This window comes from Egretta garzetta, unplaced genomic scaffold (assembly GCF_000687185.1).
Source record: "Egretta garzetta isolate BGI_Z169 unplaced genomic scaffold, ASM68718v1 scaffold198, whole genome shotgun sequence".
Taxonomy (NCBI): Eukaryota; Metazoa; Chordata; class Aves; order Pelecaniformes; family Ardeidae; genus Egretta; species Egretta garzetta.
The window spans coordinates 194,389-199,820 of NW_009260398.1; the positions used below are offsets into that span (position 1 = coordinate 194,389).

At 54.5% G+C, this 5,432-nt stretch overlaps 1 protein-coding gene across 1 annotated transcript in view; it reads right to left on the bottom strand.

Annotated features, from left to right (window-relative positions):
• The window catches only part of SLC24A3 (solute carrier family 24 member 3), a 139,829-nt gene that overhangs the window by 77,804 nt on the left and 56,593 nt on the right, over positions 1-5,432 (bottom strand). The window lies entirely within an intron of this gene.

Below are 5,432 nucleotides of genomic sequence, written 5' to 3' on the forward strand. Positions count from 1 at the left end.
AGCGGGGAGGGAGCGGAACAAGAGCCGGGCATGACCGGAGGTCTCCGTCCATCCCACCAGCCCGCTGCAGCGCTGGAAGGAAGCACGGCCGCCCCGCCTGCACAGACACGCTGCTCCTCCGCGCCTGAACCGGCCTCGAACGGGACCCAGCACAGAGCACACCCCAGCTCGTGCCCATCACAGATCCGAAACCAGAGATGAGGGAATGACCCCAGTATCTTCTGTGACACCACTGCAAGCCCCTGGTCACTTCGCCGGCTTAAACCACGCTGCTTCCTAATGGAAAACAGACCTGCCAGACACACGCCACGGGTTGGGAGCCTTGCCATCAAAGTCGAACGTCTTTTTTTGGCCTCCCCTTCCCTGGAGAGACACCCCCCCCCCAGCCCCTCCGCAAGCCAAGCGAGCCCACAGGACCCCAGCATCCTCAGCCCTGTTGGTCCCTGCTTTTTTCTGCTCTCCATAACAACCCGTGCCTCCCCAACGATCAGATCAGTCTAAAATTGCTCTCCATAATACACACGTAATTAAGCATTTGTTTGAGGATTTATGTACTTTAATCTACAGGAACACAAGGCAGCTCTGCCCGAGCAGCCTCCCAAACCCCCTCCCCTTCTCACCCCCCGCCGCAGGACTCTGTTTCTGCTCCACCAAGAGCAGATCCTCCGGAGGCCGCGGCTCATCGGCCGGAGGAGATGCAGATTGCGGCCACGCAAGGCCACGCGCAGACGCCTGCGGGCTCAGGGGCTTTGGGTGACAGCACCGGCAGGATAAATGAAGTTAGGGTTATCCCCTCACACCAGACCAGACAGTTTTTTCCCCTCGCTGATCTTCAGCTTCCCTTGCCAACGGGACAGCCCAACAGCCCGGCCAAAACGCGCGTTTGTATCCCAGGTCGCTGTTTCCAGCTCCTCTGCCAGAGATGGCGGAGAGAGGCAAAGCGATGGGAGCACCGGGGCTGAAGCTGTGGAGCCTTGCCAAGTGCCTGTTCACAGGCACCTCTTGGCGGGATGAGCCAAACAAAACAGACCTGCTACGAATAAAGTGGGAGAGGTCTGCGGGTTTTTTTTTTTGGAGTATGGTAAGTTATGTATGGGCTAGAGGAAAGGAAGGAGAAGGGAGAAGATGGAGGAACGGGAATACGAGATGCTGAACCACACGCACCATGAGGAATTCAGAACTGGCAGCTCATTTGCATGGGAGGTGAGAAGAAGCATCGCTTGCTCCTGCTCTGGCACAGCAAACTTCCCCATCAACCCACCTATGCAAATGCCCGTCATTAAATCTCCCGGGATGCCCCATTTCTGCCTCATAGCTCCAATTCTAGGAAGGGGAGCTCTGGCCAGGCTTGTGATTTTAGACTAGTGATGTTTTATCTATGTGTAGCACACGCACACGTATAAACCACGCACGCTTTTGTTAGGTACCCACGGCTCAGTGGCTTGTGATTCCACACGTTTGATTTTCACATGTTCAACATTTAAGATGTTCAGAGTTGTACAGAAATTGCAAAGTGCATTTCCTCTGAAATGGGCACGTGTGAAGTGCTCGACCCTGGGCACCCCACGTTCTGTCGCTCCCCCTCTTTATCCCCTCTCAGTTGCGCGTTGCGTGGCAGCGTGCCTCCAGGCTTGAAGCCCGCCCCATCATGTGGCTGTTGCTTTATGCCAAGTGTATGCACACAAAACGAGAGTCAGATCCAGAAGAGGCTTCCCTGGAACCGACGCCTTCCCCAGATGCAGAAAGCAAAGCCTCGAAGGAACAAACCTCTACATAGAAGCAGAGCCCTGGTGAAGTCAAAGAGGTCCTGCCTCGGCCTCAGCGCACGCGAACGGCTCGCAAGGTCAGAGGCACATCTGGGGTCTGAGGACAACAAGCGACACAGCTGAACACAAAGGGGGAAGGAATCAGGAATAACAAATGGTATGCAACAGCATGTGGCTCAGGGAGCGCTCAAGTCAAATAGCAACAGCAAGTGACCTTTCAAGAGAAGGTTCTACTTGCTTTTGTTCAGCAGAAGACTTAGTTCTGTCACAGCCATACTCTGGCAAGTGTTTTCCAGGATGCGTTAGCTTTTGTATTTCTGTGTTTCATCTGCATTTTGTTTTGCCTCGCTTGTGTTCCCCTCCGCCCCCCATCACCATCAGCAATTATCCCTTCTAGAGGGACATGCGTGGACACGTTAAGCAGCGTTGCCCACAGCTACAACGCTGACAGACCCAGGCACAGCTGGCCCTGGACCAAGACGCTTCCCTGGACAAATGCAATGCTCTTGCAAAGTTGTCCATCATCAGCCACACGCTCCGGTCAGAAGTAACCGGCATGGGGAAGGTTCTTAGCAAAACCACAGCAGGGGAAGGACAAATCTCTGGCTGGCTCCTGACCTCAGATGAACGGCCAGAAATTCCTAATAACTTACTGGCTTAATTACAGCTATTCTAGACTTGTTTTGATCTGGAACAGAACGCAGTCCCTCTTCCATTAGCTTTACTTCGGGGAACAAATATTGATGGGTAGGCTAACCAGGAAAGGCAGTTTTTTGCAAGCAGCACTTTTTATAAAGCCACCTGGAAAGGAACAGATGCTGCTCTGTGTACCCTGGGGAGAAAAGGGAGGGACTTATTCACCTCTCAGGATCCCAAGCACTGGATGCAGAGATGCCATGAGTTTAAAGGAGGGGAGCAAATTCCCCCCGGTGTGCTTCAGCCATATCCCACTACGGGGGTGCCTGGGAACCTGGATTAGCGCAAATCAAAAAACCTCCTGCAAACAAGCAAAATTCTGGGACTTTGCCTAAACCATGTCAGAGTTGTAGCTTAAACATGTGGTCTGGGAATGTTTTCTGCTGCAGATGCTCCTTCCAGCCCCGGACGCTGCCTTTGCCAGGCGCAGGATGCTGGCCACGTAGTGGCCATATCAGCTTCAGACTATTGTGCAGACGTATCTGTTCATCTTAGGCACCGGGGCCTTCCCCTCCACTTTATTTACCTATTTTGAAAAATCAATCCACCTGCCAAGTATCAGCCCCATGATGGTGCTTGCAGGACAGACGGGACACGTGTCAGCCAGCACCAGCGCACCCACCACTGCGTCCAGCGCCACAAAGCCCGTTCTGCCCAAGCGCAGACCCGCACGCGCGTTGTTGGACACGCAGGCGCTTGGGCACACGGCTGGAACGTGAGACAGGCGGAGCCAACTTTTTGCCAAACAAGCAGAGAACGCACTGCCACCGCCGCGGGAGGCTGCGGCTTTCCCCTCCTGCGGGGCGAGCACAGGCCTGCCTGATGTGCTGCACTCAACACCAGCTCCCGGTGACTTCCCCGTGCCCAGCGCTAGCTGACCCCAGGGACTCGGATGCATAGAAAATATAGGCAGTACATCACAAGAGATCACCTCCGAAATCTGCCAGGGGACCCACGGGCCCTTTCAGGGGACTTGCCCACGCCCTGGCAGTGAGAGGTGAGACACGCACCCCTGGTCAGCTCAGCCTAAAACCAGCCACTTGCTGCTCGCAGCCTTCTGGATCTCCGCAGCCGTGGCGACTCGTGGAGCAGGACCCCTGCAGACAGACCCAGACCACTGTCAGTGCTCAGCAGAGTCTGCTCCGCAGCCCGACACCAGGTCGAGGGACCGGCGGGACCAGTGGCCGGCACAGGAGCCCTTATCGAGAGGAAGGCAGCAGCTCACGATGCCCGCTCTGATGTCTCCTGAAACAGGGAAAATAACCATTTTATTAGAACTGGCCTCAAATGGCCTATTCTTCCCACAGACAGCAATCACCAAGGAAGCCAAAGGGACGTAAGTGGGCATCAGGAGCAACACTCCTCATTTTGCTATTGATCCTGCCCTCACGAGTCCCTCGCTATCGTTTCCTTGCTCCACATTTCAAGCACGCGATTGCGACTGACGGATGCTCCCATGACTCCAGGCAGGATGCTTCCCCCACCCCAGTCCCTCCCAGACCTCCCCTTCTCCTTCACCGAAGGGAAACAACTTCGATTTCGCATCTTGAGATGCACAGAAGACAGTGTGTCCTTCTCAATACCAACCACCCTGATTTTGCTTCTGGTACAAAGTAATTCCGTAATCCCTCACTGATTTAGCTGAAGAAATTCAAGTCCCAGTGCAGTCCCAAACTGATTTTTATAATGCTAGTGGTTCAGTTACTTTTAGAAAGGATCAACTCTCGATAGCATTTTTAAAGACACTGAGGGGTGCACCCAGGGGCTTGCATGGCTTTAAATAAAACGATTCCAGTTTGTGCACAACTGGTCCGCATAGGCACAAGCAACTCCAAAACTCTCTGTGCTTCCAGTCCGGTGTGCTGGTGGGTGTAACGAAGTGTAATAACAGGCTGCATGACGGAAAAACGTCCGGTTTAAGCCCATTTATTTTACAGTGTGACACAGCCGAAACCTCGCTCGCTGGCTCTGCTAGGCCCCCGACAGAATGGTCCAAAGCACCACGGTGTGCCGGTGATGAACCTCGCCCCCGCAGGGCTCCTCACTGGGGCTTTGTTTTTAACCCCTTTCAAGAAGCCACCAGCTTCAAGCCCACAGCAGTGACTAACTGAAGAGCTGCTTTGCGCGCCTGCCAAGGCCACAGATACGGTCCTGTAGCCCCATCCCTGTAGACGGCGTTTTTAGAGAGGCTCTCCTGCCTCCCACCTCCTCACCCCCCAAGAGTTCACCCCGAGCTGGGTGCAAGTGACCCGCACCACTCGGGAGCAGCAGCGCAACCCTGGGAGGTGTTCAGGCGTGAGTCTCCAAGCTCCTCGGCGAACAAGCAGCCCTGGCATTTGATGTTTAACCTCCCATGAGTGAAGGCTTCAGCTCTGCTATTTATTCTTGCACCCTTCACCAAAAGCTGACAGTCGCCTGTTTAAGCAGGAAAGGCAGAAAGCAAGGAAGTAATGACAACACTCTCAACTCTTTCCTTGCTGCTGGTTCAGACATCTCTAGAAGGAACCCTGAGCATTCAAGTCTCAGCCTTGTCCTTCCTCTTTTGTATCCAAGTTGGGGATGGGGTCAGCAACAGCCAGAAATGCCTCTGGACAACCTTGAAATGTTTCTTTCCATCTTACCACTTGTTTACTCTCTCCTCTTCCAAGGAGGCAGCTTCAACTTGTGTCCAAGCCAGTACTGCCAAGCAAAAAGTATGGCAAAGCTACTGCAAGCGAGAGAGTGCCAGTACCTGGAAGCGTGGCGCAGGGCCAGCACCCGAGGTTGGAGGAGGGTGTAAGGGGACGGTGACATCCCGAGAGGGGAGGATGCCAAGCAAAGCTTGGCCAAGGTGCTTCTCCAGGCCACAGGGACGGGTTTATTTCAGCCGGGAGCTGGGACAAAGCGCAATGCTAGGAGTTGCTGCAACTACAGGGGGCTCCGGAGGGGCCAGCCCCACCATCCCAGCAGCAGGCTCTGCTCCGGAGGGGC